This window comes from Zonotrichia leucophrys, chromosome 1, assembly GCF_028769735.1.
Source record: "Zonotrichia leucophrys gambelii isolate GWCS_2022_RI chromosome 1, RI_Zleu_2.0, whole genome shotgun sequence".
NCBI lineage: Eukaryota > Metazoa > Chordata > Aves > Passeriformes > Passerellidae > Zonotrichia > Zonotrichia leucophrys.
The window spans coordinates 14,814,943-14,830,493 of NC_088169.1; the positions used below are offsets into that span (position 1 = coordinate 14,814,943).

At 40.5% G+C, this 15,551-nt stretch overlaps 1 long non-coding RNA gene across 7 annotated transcripts in view; it reads left to right on the forward strand.

Annotated features, from left to right (window-relative positions):
• Positions 1-15,551, forward strand: part of LOC135445204 (uncharacterized) — a 305,400-nt gene that overhangs the window by 137,498 nt on the left and 152,351 nt on the right. For 6 of the 7 annotated variants that reach the window (XR_010439482.1, XR_010439483.1, XR_010439477.1 and 3 more), the window contains one exon: positions 7,437-7,560. The exons of the other annotated variant lie outside the window; for it this stretch is intronic. This is a non-coding gene — a long non-coding RNA (uncharacterized LOC135445204). The remainder of the gene's footprint in view (positions 1-7,436; positions 7,561-15,551) is intronic. 7 annotated transcript variants of the gene reach the window in all.

Below are 15,551 nucleotides of genomic sequence, written 5' to 3' on the forward strand. Positions count from 1 at the left end.
AGTTGCATACAAGGCAGATATTCTTGAACCAAGTCAAAATCAAAGGAGGGAAGAAAGAGACCTTTTAGCCAGGATCATACAAGAAAGAGATTTAAAAATTTACTGCTATCTCCTAAATTTCTCTTGTGCAAGACTTACAAGTAAAATCAGGATTTTTTTTTTTCCTTTCTAGGTAATCAAGTTGATGTAACACAGAGGAGTTATTATCCCTTCTGACAGATAAGATGGGTAACTCAAAGCCAGAAGGAAGTATTTCTTACATGAACCATGAGTAGAGGAAGGTGAACATGAGTGCCATATTCATTGCTATTTGGATTCAGGAAAATCCTGCCTGATGAAAAATACATGGAGGGGGTGTGTCTTCTCTGAATCCTAGAACTGAGTATGTGTTCACTCCCCTTAAAATGGATTAATTGATTCCTAGTGCTACCTGTGCATAAGCTTGTATGTGCACCAGAAAAAAAAAGGCATCTTTAAGTACATCTGAAGTTAAAACTTTGGTCAAATATATGGGGAATGAAGGGTTTTGAAATACAAGTTATAAGCTAAGACTTGCTCCTGTTACATATAGGCCTGCTACGTGGGGTGCAAAGTTCTTACCAAAGGACTCACAAAGGAAATAGTCCAACATAATTCAGCTATTTCAAAGGACCTGTCATTTGGAAAGTGATGTAACCATTTGCAGTGTAGGTGTAAGGGCTTTAAATTCCCAGCTCCTGTGTCAGTCCCAGTGGAAGTGCTGCAGGGGTCAGCCCATGGGCAGGGGGCTGTAAGGATCCCGTGGCTTCCCTGCAGTGGAGAGCCTGTCTGCAGAGTGAGCTCAGAGCTGGCTGGGGCAGCTTCTGCAAGCAAGGCTCCAGCCTTTGACAGTGAGATTCTCTGCTTGGAAGATGTGACTCCTGTTGAAGGGAGCAGGGTCCCCTGACATCTACTTAATGCACACAGGTTACTGTGAAATTTATGACACCAGAGTTTTCAGTCCTGGCAGAGTGACTTAATCTATATTTAAACCTAGAATAGCCAGGACATATTTCATATCCTGGTTTTCTTTTTCCTCTAGATATTGCCAGTGTTTCAGTGAGCCCGCAGGGCACATTTTCCTGAAAGACAGATAGGCTTTTTCATGTAACACCCCATTAAGTAAAGCCCTTTAGCAAGGACAAAAAGTCTCTGAAGATCCCTTTCTGGCATAGGATGTTTACAGACTGAAACACAAAGCTGGATGTTTCTCTGAAAAAGAAAAAAATTCCTAAGTTCCTGCTTAATCTGCCGACTGCCCTGAAACATTCTGTTTATTTTGGTTTGATATTCCCCAGGAAGGCTTCTGATGTTTTTTCTTTAACCTCTTGCTGATGGCTTTGTCCATAGCTCTCAAGTATTTGTTATTGTGCCAAGTATTCATACTTCAGATGTATATATATGACAGAGGTATTGGAAAAGGGCTGCTATAGATGTGCAAGGCCCTGAGAGCTTCAAAATTAGTGAGCTGCAGATGTAGAATAGTTATATTGTGATGGATTTCTCCTCCAGCTATAGAAATAGGGGGAAATATGCACGCAGTGGAGTGTGCACACGATAGTGTGGCTTGTCAGGGAACTTCTCTACAGAGTGGCAATTTGGGGTCAAAAGTAGCGCCTTGGTGCAGTGAAGTGATTTCATCAGCCTTGTCTCTCCTCTACTTGCATATGTGGCTTAGTAAAGAGCAGCAGAAGCAGTGGGAAAAGTGTAAAGTGTGACTGACAGTTTCAATGTATTGCTTGGCTGCAGAGCTATTTGAAACAAATTGTACAATATGGAGCTGGTGGCCATGGGATTGGTGTCTTCCTGATGGACATGTTCCATGTTCTTAGCTTCAGATCAGATTTGAACAGCTTTTTTAAAATTTTTCTCTGCCTGCCAAATTGTTCCTCCTATCAGCAGTTCGCAACTTCAGTAGAATTTATTTCTTTCCTCCTACCATGCACAGGAAATTTGACTGAGAAAGATGAGATGCAAATGCTATGCAGGGTTGACCTTTTCATTTACAGGGTAACTAATTAGCTTGACAAGTAACACATTTAGTAAAATACGTATGTGTCATTAGATGATCCAGCCTACCTCTTTATGGTGGTTCCCTAAAATACATTTTACTATTGCTGCAATTAACTGCAGGCTTGCTGTAGACTACAATAAGAGCAGGACTACAGACTTAGACCAAATGCAAAGTAACTTAATGTGCAGTCTCTGATCTGGCAACCTGATAGTTACTTCTTAGTTGTGCTTTGGCACCACAATGTAGTGCTGACTGAGTACCTTTTCCAGTTCTGCCTATTTTTGCAGTAAGACAGGACACATGTGTGGCATTTAATATTAACAACATTAGAATATAAATATTTTAAAGAAAATGTTATGGAAAGGTAGAATTTCTGAGGTAGACTAAACTCAGGTATCAGTCTGGACAGGGTGAACCTGGGCAACTGGCTGGACAGATTCCTTTGGCCAAACTACAGGATGCTATTTATGCATAGATGCTGTGCTGAGGTCTGTGCAGGAGGTGTAATTTATATTGTTACTTTGTGGCAACTAAGCAAAGAAAGACATGGTCATGTTAATTTTTTTTTTTTTACCATGGGTAACAACCTGGTTAACAATTTTTACCATGGGTAACAAGCCTTCAAAAGGTCTGAGGAGAGGTAGTTGTGCCCTCCATTGAAGGAAGGGGACAGAATTGGTTTTGTAGACACAAGAAATTGAAACAAATGGCCAAGAATTTGACCTGGGTCTTCCAAGCCAACAGAAAGAAGCAGGTCTTGTTGAAAATCTAAAGCCCACTCCTGTTTGCCTTTGGGAGTTATTTATTGCCTTGAACAGATGTTCTCCACCACAGTTAACCTTGAATCCTGCATGGTTTGGGTCTGATGTAGGATGATTAGCATTCCCTAGCTCTGGACTGCAACGTCTGGTTTTTGGTGCCACCTCACAGTATGGTGTGGCAACAGAGATAAATGGTGCCCTGCTGCAAATGGAATGCAGTGATGCTTTGCAATTCTAATGAACCCATCCTGTGCTCTTCAGTGTCCTTTAAACCTTGGCAATTAGGAAGAGTAAAGAAGGGGGAAAGTCTTACTAGAAGGGAGGCAACAGGGAAGCAGAGCCTGTGAATGCCTACAGAAAAGAGAGGAATTTAATTTCATACTGATATTTTGAATTGTCATGTTCCCTTTTCAGATATATTTTGGAAGATACTTATGTTTTTGTAATAAAATATATCAGTTAACTGCTTCACTGTTTTATATGGTTTTTAATTTAATCTGGACCTGAGCCTGATGTTGCCATTAAATCGTCTGCTTTGTCCTTCTTTATTTATCTTCTTCCTTGTCAACTTTTTGCCTCTTTGCCTTTAATGAAGCAGAGGTGGCAGCTTTGCAGATGGGAAACTAAATCACAGGGAAACTACGTGACTTTTTACATGACCTATGCACAGAAAATTAATAATAACTCTTATAGACAGGTGCAGGCACTACATGTAAGTACTGCAAATAGTTTAGCTATTTTGACTGTGTTGATTTGGGGAAAGTTCAGATTTTATGAGAGAATGTTTGAGACATTAGTGCAAATTTTGTTATTTTCCTTACAGTTTTGCTCATGGTGCCTCCATTCAATGAAGGCTTTAAATACCTCTGGATTTTCTTCTGGCTACTCTTGGGTTGGATTTCTCTCCTCTACTAAAGTGCCATTGTAATGCTGCACTGGTTTTATCTTTTGACATGGTCTCCTCATAGAACTACTTCATGCAGCTCTCTTTGTCCTCCCTGCTTGCTTTCCTTTTCCTTCATGTTAGCTTTTTTTCATTCCTAGTAGGCTTTTCTCATGCTCTTTCTTTCTTCTTTCTTTTTAGCAATGTCTCCTGTTTGAAATTTAGAGCAAGTCTTCCCTCTCTGCTGAAACATTTTACTCCTGTCCGATATTCAATTTGTTTTTTCTCCTCTTAGGAGCAGATGCCAGTCTGGGCTGAGATCATCCCCCAAAAGATTGCTTTGCTAATTGCTATGACAGAGAAGTTGTTTGTTTGTTTGTTTGTTTTCCATTCTGGTTTTGCTTTCTATTTTGTCCTTTCTGCATTGGGCTGATCATTCTCTGTGAGCTCAGCAAGGTTACTGATGTCACTGACAGCCTTGTACTGAAGGGTGTCCTAAATTATCCATTTGAGGCATACAACAAAATCTGGGATGTCTATTGACAACTCTTAAGATTTTTTAAATACCAGCACTTTAGACGAAGCCTTATTATTGCTAATCATCAGAACAAGAAGACTGCTTACCATGTTTTACTTATGTAACTGCATCAGGCCTTACATGCATACAGAAGTAGTCTGTGGGTAAATTGTAACCTTACTTAGCAGCATAAGGGGTCAGGAACTGGCTAAGACAATTTTAAATCAGGTTGCACCTATGGGTGTCATTGCTGAGTTTTTAAAAGCGGGTTGATGATGTCTGAAAGCCTTGTTAGCAGATATCTTTGAGAAGTGAGAAGGATGTTGAGGTGCCATGAGGTGAATGAATGGCAAATATCTTTCAAGATATGTGAAAAAGGAGAGCAAGGACAATACAGACCTGTCAACTTCTTCAAAAGCCAGATGAATGATAATTGATGCTAGAGGCAAAATCTTATTTTGTTGGGATGTAAAAGGTTTTTGTATCGAGTGTGAGTTAAAAGTTAACAGATAAAGTCTGGCTGAGATACAGCTCTTCCCAGAAATATCTTGTGGCTCTGAAGGATAGAAATATCTTGGGGGATACAAATGATACAGAACAGGCCAGAACCTTCAGCCACAACCTTCTTCTTCTTCCAGAGGAAAAAAACCTTCCTTTACTCATATGTTCATTGCAATACCTGGCATTTAGGTGTGCAATTGCAACATTTTTTTCATATACTAAAGTGTTTAAACTAAAATTTAGCCCAGGTTCTTGGAGGTGAGAATTTAGCAATCAGCAAATGTACCGCTTTGCAGATGTGGCTAATTGTGTGACCCATGACTAAAGCACCATTTTGAGAGTGTGAATTGATTTCATAGATCTTTTCTCATTTTGCCTCATAAAAGGCAGTAATGAAAGAAGCGTCCTTGGGCCTATGAGAGTCAGAGAAGAATCTGTGATATATCACCACCATTGGACAAGTTTGTTCTCAGCTCAGCCTACAAACCTTAGTGTCTGATAGGTAGCCAAATACTGGCATCTTTCTTTTGTGCTATCCATAGCAAAAAGCCCCCATCAGTGAACTGATCCTACCAGAGCAAATACTCCTGTTAGAATGGAGAAGAGCTAAAGTTTTTGTCTTACACCTCTGCTACAGGTCAAATAAATCACCCTGAATTTTCAGTACAATGACAGTGACAGCTCAGAAAAGCAATTCATTAAAGACAATTGCATTTTACCAAAGAACTGTTGTCCAAAATAAAACAAAGGGTTGACTGAAGAAAGAAAGGAATCTAAAATAGTGTTGGAATAGATTGTCCTTTCCAGATCAAATTATTTTCTGGTATTATTTGCAGCACTGCTTTTGGGAAGTCTGCAGTGCTCTGGGTAAGCACCACCACTGGCCAGTTACCCATTTCATCCTCTGCAGCACTGAGGGGGAAGATGGTTTAGCAGAAATCACCTTTACCTCCACCTGTCACCCATGGGGCAGATGGAGTGTCTGAGGCCTTGATACTGCCTCTGCAAAGAGAGAAGGAGCTAGAGACATATTCAGCCCTACCAGCTTTAACTGTTCATATTTTGCACCATCTGCAGAACAGGAGAAAAGGCAGATTAAGAATCCTTGACTAGGAATCCCAAGGTCATGCAACAATATACGGTGTATTAACCTGTGCAGGTAATAGTGATACAGACTGATTCTTGTGACATATTTATTATATTTAATGAGCTTTTAAAAGAGTGAGAGACAGTAGATTTAGTTATCTAAGCTAAATGTATGGAAGCATATACAATACATTATGCATTTAGTTGTTTCTGTAGCAGCAAGAATTTAATGAAGTTATGGCACTTGAGAATCTCTGCTCGATTGCAAAATACTTACATGCAGAAACTGGTTACTGGAGGAAATGACACCATACTTAAGTTCCAGAGTTCCTTTACACATTCATATAGCAGCCTGACACTGTGTACAACACTCGACAAGTTGTGTACCAATCTCTGCCAAGTAGACTCTGCTCCACAAAATATGCACAATGCCAACACTGGAAAAGGAAGAGTGGCCACTGCATTTTAGGCATAACCTCTTCTTCCTTGCTCCTATATGGATCAGAGGGCTGGTCATGGTATAATTAACTTGCTCTTTCTTGCTTCTTGGCTAAAATATCTGCATTCCTTTGGATAGTAATTTGATAAATCTATTAATAACTTTTTCACTGCCTTTCTGAAGTAATTTGGCTAATGTGCAGAGCTGAACTTACAGCCAAGTCTGAAAGGCTTTTTTCCCCATTTAGAAATTGTAACTGTTCCTTATGTGCAGCAATAGTTTTCCCTTTGAAGAGAGTGAGATGGCTCTATTAGAAGAGCTTATGGTTTTTGGATATATCTCTTGGGTACTTTTACACAGAAAATGATCACATTGAAGTACTTATGAAAGGGAAACCCTTTTACCTGTTTTGAAGCTGGCATGGTGCACATCAGGTAGGTCTGGATGCCTGTGCTTTGTGTGCCTTTGCAGTGCCCTCCTCAGTAGGACAGGACAGCTTTGAGCACCATTAGAGGCATCCCTGCCTCCTTGTTATGGCTGTACCAACTTTGATCCTCAGCCTGGGAAGATGAAAAACCAGACAATGTCAACAACTGCAGTGGCTTTTTGTTAATTGTCAGACTGGATCCAAGAGAGAAGCACTTTTGTTGGGATTGTATCAGGACATTGCCTCACACAAATGGGATGGGGGCAGCCTGGGCATGTGAGGGACAGCTTTGCCCCAGGCTGCCCTGTGGCTTTCTGTGGCAACATGGTGGCAGAACCAGCTTGTTGGGGTTGGTGCTGGGGATGAGCCAGTGGCATTAAGGCAGCAGGCAAGAGGCTGCATGCAGCACCCACTTCAAGCTGGCATTTCTGTCTGGTCTGCAAGACAGGCAGCCTTGGTCCTGTCAGGCAGGGTGCATGCACAGCTGCCCATGGGGGGAGGGGTTGTCTGACAAACAGCAAGGCTGGTGCAAGGTTGATTGGAATATTTTCCCATAAATATTCTTTAAATGTAAGTGATTGTGATGAAATCATAAAAGTAATTGGCTCTTGTAACTCCTTTTTTGAAAACAAATTAAGCCTAAAAACATGTAGAGACCTCCTTCCTTTCCAGAATATTATTGAAAATTAATAGACCATCTGAGCCTGCAGTACCATAAAGTCTGTATCCTTTTTATTTTTTTCCCTCGTACCTTCAGATTCATCTCCAGCAGCTCTCCATCTGTTTGCAGGCTGTTTTCTAAACCAGTGTGATGCCTCAGGTGCAGGAGAGAGAGACAATAATTAACAATGTGGCCTACAGCATCTTGGGGAACAATTAATTTTAGTGAATGGACAAGGGGAAGAAGTGGGAAGGTAAGCTTTGCTCATTTGTCTGCTTGTGCATTCACAGCTGGGCATATTGGATAGATGAACATACAGATATGTATATTCCTCTCCCAAAAAAGACTATTTTCAGCGTTCCAACTTTCACTCTTTTGCAGTGGCTGTTGTGCACAGAAGCTACTTGAAAATGACAGTGCCATCTGCACTGAGGAGATTAGGGGGTGTCAAGGAATACTCTTTTTCACTTCTCTCATTCCTGCTTCTCTCCATCCTGTCCCTGGAAAAATCCCAGCTTTTAACCTGTCAAAATAGTTTTAAAGCTGGTCTCTGATGTATAGAAACCTGTGAGACAGAACCATGACAGCTATGTACTGTCAAAGGACTATGACTGCTCAAAAAAAGAAAATCCAATACAGCTGAATAAAACAACAGGCAAATGTAGGAGTCTGCAGTAGCATGTGGGGTAGTTCTTTCATGCATATGAAAGATACATTGATCAGAGAATACTAAATTTAGATATAGGAAGACCATTTGACTGGTTTATACTTGGAGAGATTATAAAGTGTATGCGCAGAACTGAAAATTAAAGATCTGCACATCTACAGAGAGGTTAAAAATGAAAACCATACGATGAATTAGGGTTTTTTCCTGCAAATGTAAGTCCTGAAATTAGAAAACTGAATCCATTTATAAGCTCTTAAATGCAAGTGGCCTCATTTCCAATGTGCTAAGCAACCGCTGCTCTGCCTGTTCCTGTTATTAACACTGGCTCCATTCTGGAAAACAGCTGGCAGGAAGGAGATCCTATAGGATCTCCTCTGACACGTCTAGTTGGCAAATAACCACTTCCAGCTGCAGGACCTACGTGCCACGTGAGTACAGCTGGAGATATGGGGAAGTGCTACTGAGCTTTCTGGTTGTGTAATCTCCAGGTAGGAATCCAGCAGAGATGCTGAGGGAGGAACCCCACCACACTTGACTCCTTTACTCCTTTTTCACGTCCCTCTGTCCCTTCCTCTTCACACACTGGTGCCCATGCTGAATGCAGAGACTATTTGAAGCAGCAGAAGAAAGTTGCTGTGTGGTTTTTGAGAGTGAGATATCACAGATGTGACTGCTGGGTTCTAAGTGAAGCATGGAAAAATGAGGTATTTCAAGACTGGTTCATCTCACAAGTGCATGGTCACATTTGGAAAACAGCTGTACTAATAACAGGCACCTGAAAGCTTCATCATGAGCCCAAATTTAGGTGGTTTCTAAACATCTGACTTTATTCTGGAATTTTGTAATTTAAAAAGTGTGTGTGCAGTAGAGAGGAAACAATGTGCCCCACTGGAAAGCTAGCAGTGCATTCATCCCTTCAGAGAACAAACTCATTTGCCCTTTCCCTTTAAAGTCTGCTTATTCAAACAATTAAGTAAACTTAAAAATAAAAGGCATCTCCTCTGAGCCACTTTCATGTTTCCAGGCAGTAACATAAATGAGGATCAGCAATCTAATGCAGAACTGATTTGAACATGTTTGCATGTTATTAGGAAGCTAAAAGGTTTATTCATGCCTGTAGCTCTGTATGTATGTAGAAACAGCTGCATGAAGGAGGCTCCTGTTGGTTGACTGCTCCTTGTGCAAAAAGAACCCCCAAACTTGGGCATTTTCCTCTTCCAAATGTGCAGGCTATGACAGCAAGGAGGACTACAGAGTCTTTCAGGACGTAAAGGCTGTCATTTGTGCATCCAAGAAAGGACTGTACTGGAAAGGTAGAAGTGTTTTTAATAAGGAAATTACATGATGGGAAAGAATGGGAACTCCTCTGGAATGTGCGGAGTGGATTATGTTAATATCTGCACATCAACTTTGCCCTCTTGATTCACTTCATGCTGCATCAATTATACTGTAACTTTTCAAACTGCTGTCTCTAAGTAGCATTGTTAACTATAGCCAAAGGCTGGGAAAAGATTATCCTTTTAAAATTTGATTGCTTGCTCACCAGGAAAGCAACAAGAAGGGGAAGAAAGGTATTACTAGGTCATGTAGAAAAAATAGAATTCCATCTATTTTCACTTCTAAATAAAATAAAAAAAAATAAAATCCCCAGAAATTCTCATTTTTGACAATATAAAATATTGCAATGTAAAATATAATTTTGGTTGTAATGTATGCATTATATTGCACAGAAGTATAAATATGTATCATACAGAAGCTCTTTGCCAAAATGCACCATTTCACTCCCTTAAATGTGCTTACTCAAAACCAATTTTATATGGGGAAAATCATAAAAATCCATCCATGAATTTGCTCAAACTGCTCAAGCTGCTAACTCTAGTGGAAGATGTTCAAACATTTCCAACTTGTCATAAGTTCCACAGGCTTATTTTGCTTTAAAATGTAGTTTTGCATGCCTTGGTTTGTACTACTCCTTTTTTGCATTATGAATGGAAATGAGTTTATGACCTGAAAAAGAAAGCAAATGGTAGTGTAATGAAGAGAGTAGGGCATAGAGCAGACAAAGCAACTCCCAGTGTGTGAGCTTTGCACAGCTGTAACTTCTGTGATCCACTGATGTTTCTTTCAGTTCTTTCAGTTCTTGGTCAAATGGCTGCTGAACATAAAGGGTGAGATGCTCTTAACTCAGACTTTTAAGAGACTTGTTAGCAAAGCAAGTGTCTTTCTCTTTCATATCACTGGGGGTAATTTTACTGCCTAGAAGAATATCAGTCTTCCATGATCCGAGGAAACCTTCCTCAGAGTTAAGTGTATTCACTTGTATGATTATATGCAGACAAGGTTCTGACCTTCTGATATTAAAAATAACATAAAAACAGCTGCACACATTACCCCAGTGAGTAAAGTGTGAGAAGGAAGAAAAGGCATAGTGGGAGTGAAATCTTCAAAAGATTTACTAGGGAAAAAAAAATCCTTACTGGAAAAAGCATGCAATCATTAGTAATCAAAGAAGAAACTAATATAAAGAAAACAGTACGAAGGTAGCTGTTGAAAAATTAGAATTTGGACATAGGGGAGAGCAACATGGAAAGAAGTCTCCTCCCTGAGTGAGGACAATCGACCTAAACAGGGAACTGATGACAAGACAAGGATTCTCCTTCTGAGAGGTGAGACTTGGGTGAATCTGTTTTCAGATGTCTCTGTGTGTGCCCCAAAGACAGAACAGACAAAAATCCCCAAGCAAAATCAAAAACAATGACAACAAAAAACAGATGGGAGGAGAAATTCTCATGAAAAATCATTATATAATTTATTATTTCATTGAAATTGTATGAGCCCAAGGAATTCCAAGACTGTTTGGTCCTGAAATAACAAGGCACAGAGGAAGGAATAATCTTGTAGCAATACTGGAAATGTTCATAAATTATTTTGAATGTGCCTTGTTGAAATAGTCTTGGTTTCAGAGAGAACTGGTTCCTTAGTCCTGTGTAACGATGAGCCTGGCCTACAGCAGTAAGAAAGGAGGAAATTAAATGAATTATAAAATGAAATTCAAATTAACACTAGTAAGAAAGATGGGGTTTTTTTCAGTGCTTGTGTCCTTCCTCCTTCTGGCATTCCATGATGGTATGATAAAGCTCCTATATATGGAGCAAAAATTAAGGAGAAGAATATTAATAAGAAGATAAAGTCTTCCTCCTGCCTATTTGCTGTCAATGATAGACCTTTTCTTTTATACCACTGCCTAAGAATGTCTCACAGTTCTGTATTCCCTGTCTGCTGGCCTACAGTGGTTTCTTAGCCATGCTATGCATATTTTAGCTCATTTAATCTTTCCTTTGAAGTCATTCCCTCCAGCTCTTTGTCATTTGCCTTGCTTTTGTCTGGATCCCTTCCAGTTCATCCTGGCATGAAGGTAGACACATGGCAGTGTTTGGGGTGTGCTTTCCAGAATATGCCATCAGGAAGGGCTGCCCAGCCCCTGCCATCTCCCAGGAGGACTTGGTAAACCCATGGGATCCCCACTGGGGTCCTGGTGCTCTCCTGCTCCTAAACTCTGTATTACAGACTGCACACAGTGGAGCTCCTGATAAAAGTGCAATTTGCACTGGCTGTTAGTTTGGGCTTATTTTTTTTTTGTTGTTACTGGATAACACAATCCCAGTTCTGACTCTTCCTCCTGTGTATGCTGCTCAGATCTTTTTCAGCCTTGCTACCTTTCTGTTCCCTTTCTCCCATGGAGTATCTGTCCTGCAGTGTATGATTCATCAGATTTGCTCCTCTGCATTTTTACAGTTTGGATCTCCTTCAGTGTTTCTAGACAATTTCATGAGGCTCCTTAGTGCATTGCCTTAGGTATTTGTGTTTCTCCTCTGTGGGCTCCTTCCATGAACTAAGAAATTGGTTTTTGTCTGGATTTTATGACATCAAGCCACATAGTGATGCCCACATTACAAACAGCAGATTTTGGCTCAGTGTGCTGCTCTTTTTGAATGTCCCAAGTCTCTCTCCAGAGCCTTAGTCAAGAAGACAGGCTGTGTGGATTCTCAATGTTTTTCCCTGCTCTGCTTCTCATTTGGAACTCAAATTAACTAACAATTCTTTCCAGTACTTTTTGACCTCCAGTGATGCTTAAAAAGTGGGTTCTGCAGCCTTGAATGTGAGAATATAAATACTGGAGGTCTCTTAGATTGCTTTTTAAATGTCTGCTCAAGACTGGGCATTACCAGAGGGGTCCAGGAGAACTCCATGGAGTATGTGCTAGGGGCTGGTCAGGGATCTCCACAGCCCCCAAACAGCATGGGTTGCCTGTGTTTAGGCATCTGAATCCCAGGCAGGTGTCCAAATTAACTCTTCCTAAGGAGCTCCTTAGCATTTGCTAACTAAAAATAGGGTTTAGGCATTTGTGAATGCCTACATGTAAATGTCTTCACATCAAACTGAATTCTTTCTATGATGTCAAATGTGTAACTCAACAGAAATTATCATGACAAGATAGAAAAAGATATAACCACATCCAGATTTGATCTGTTTCATTTTTTAAAATTTTCTTGTTCAGATACCTGCACTAATTGCCTCCCATTAATTAGCTTCATCATTGTTACTTTCCAGACTTTGAGCAAGCAAAGATAACTGAGCAGCTCCTTGATATCATCTCTAGTTCTGCACCTGGTATTATGTGCTGCAGTGTCACCAAGAAGCAGAGCTTTTGATAGATCTGTCATGTTGGAAATATGGCAAAGGCTGCTTTTCTGAGGAGCAGGGCACAGAGCTCAGCAGGATGGATAAATGCAGGTCTGGTTCTACTGCTGTTAGAGAATCAGCTGCTGCAGTACTCCCTGACCATGCTCTGCTGGGGCCGTATTCTGCAGAGCTGTAGCCATTCCCTGGGTAGCTAGAGATGAGTTTTGTTATAGCAATGATAGTGAGGCTGATTAATGTAATGCCAGTCAGAGTCCAGTCTATTTCTGTAATTCCCAGATAGCATCTTTTAAAATAAAATGAGCTCCTGCTTCTGTCTGAATGCTGCTAAGCCTCGAAAAATACAGAAGAGTTTATGAACCTCAGGATCATCTGTCCTTTCTCCATGTGTTCTTAGCAGTTATTCCCTATCTGCCCCTCAATTTCACTGCACCTGTGCTCCCTGTCCTTCCCTTCCCTACCCAGCCTGGAGGATGCAGTGGTGGATGTGGCAGGATGACCTGCCACTTCTATTTGTATGGCAGAGCCAGTATCTTTGTCCTCTTTGGCCAGTCAATTCTTGCATGCAGAAGCAGATCTTAAACCAGCAGTCACCAGGTGTTATTGGAGAAATGCTGGGGCCTGTAATTTTGAAAGGACACCAGTAAAAATGGTTAATGAATACCTTTTACATATGGGAAAGACTATTCCTATCTAGCAACAAAGACAAAATTTGCTCAGAGGCAGAAGATCAGTGCAATGGGAATGAAACATCTAATTATAGCTTAAGAAACTAAGATAATTTTTGCTGGTTTGCTGGGATAGATTTCAGGAATAAATTTCATCTGGGAACAGCAAGACTGGGCAAGTCTCCTATGGCCAGGGCTAATGGAACATGAGGCAGGGCTAGCCAAAAGTATGGAACAGCACATTTTCTTTGTGGCAAACTAATGTGCTGCGGTGTGCAAATTGATGTGTAGCTCTACCTACTCTGCAAGTGTCTAGCTTTCAGACAATCTACATCCAATGTCCAGGCAGATGACTGCAGACAGATGGGGTTTGGCTTTCTCTGCATTTCTTCAGACAGGTATACCACTTTCTCATTTATTTTTTTCTTTTTCACATCATGTTTCCCGGAGTTTTTTGAGCAATGAACTGAATATCTAATTATTAGGCAACTGTAAAACCACTGAAAAGGAAACAGTGAAGGATCTAGTAATAATGTGAATGCAGGCATAGATGCCTCTGTTGGAAAGATGTGCTTCAATTTCAGCCTTTGTGAATGACAGTTTAATTGCTGTGTCTCTGCATTTGTGCTCCATTCACTACAAAGGAAATAAGTAGGAATTGAAACACGGGAATAGACGCACTGGTCATAACTGAACTATACTGAAATGCTGTGTACAAGCTGATGATTTTATAATGGGCCCATCTGCCCACCTCAAAAAACCACTACAGAGATTGACAGGATTTGCAGCCTCTGTTGTTCTTGTTCCATCTTCAGAATGGCAAAAGGTGTTGAGTTTTGGAGTTTAGATGCACAGATCTTCATAATTTAGTTTCTTCTTGTGCTCTGTGGATAAGTCTTAAATAATTTTCTCTTGCCTTTTTTCCTGGTCTCTCACTGGCATGTATTTTTTCCCCCTACTACTGAAAGCTGGTTTTGCATCTGTTACGGTTCCTCTGTATAAGTAAGGCTCTCCTTATACTTTATCCAATACTTTATCCACTTAGCAGAACCAGAAAGTTTAACAGACATTTTCATGAACCTCTCTTTTTTTTTTTTTTTCTAGAAGTTCTAGTGGTTTTGACACTGCATCTTTCAAAAGATGTTAAGTATTCATCATGAAGTCTCTCTGTACAGAATATACCAAGTTCTCTTGCAGTGTAATGATAAAGTGGTCTAAGCTTTCCACTCTTGCTGTAGATAATGTATGTCTTGGGATCTTCTGTTACTGTGTAAATATTTTGCACTTTTGAAATAAGGTAAGTAATTCCTCAATGTATGAGTCTTCTGTAAGATGAGGATGATCAGTTCTCCTCATGGGATTTGCCCCACAGTTACTTATTTCAGCCTTAACTCCCAACCAGTCCTCATGATCTTTGGCAATTTCACCCACCTCTCATAAGCAACTACTTCTGTTCCCTGCATCTCCATATCTAGGCTTGAAATAACTCCTGCTTTGCCACCAGCAGGTTCCTTCACTGGAAAAGCAAAAGTGGAGGCAGTTTTCCCAGACTGGATTAAACTCTGTACCCACCTTTCAGCAATAATGCATTCTCTGAAAAGTTTTTCAGTGTCTTCACTTCTTGTTTCTGTGTAAGCAGATTTCTGTCTGCATGTTTATACACCTGACTGGCCCATCAGACTCTGTTAAGTTTGGTTTACATAGTGCTGCTTTGTTCATGGCCCTGTAGTACCACCTTATCCCTTATCAAGTAAAGGCTTTTTTATTCCAGTTGCTTTCTCTCTGCCTTGAGAACAAGATTTTCTGTGAAAATTTTGGGTTTTTTTCCTATCCTCATTTTATATTCTCCAAATAAAGAGAAAGCAAGCAAAGCAAATACACACTGAATCTCCAAAGCATTGCAAATTGATCTTGTGTTGTCAGAGAATAGCTATGATTTAAGTTAAATGACAGGCAGGCAGAAGTCCTGCCTCAGCTTTGTTATTCTGAAGAACTCCTGGGAGGACCTTCCATGTTCAGATATTCCATTTTACCATTTGCTTCTCACTTTCTTACAACTTCCTAGGGTCAGTCCTGTGCTGCTGCCTGGTGAAAGATGCCTCTTACAGAGAGGTTCTTGGATTACCAGCTCCGAGGCTGGCCCTGGCACTAAAGTGGAATGCACCCTGCTGCCTTACAGGTACCACAGAGGATTGTATTGGTGTGGTG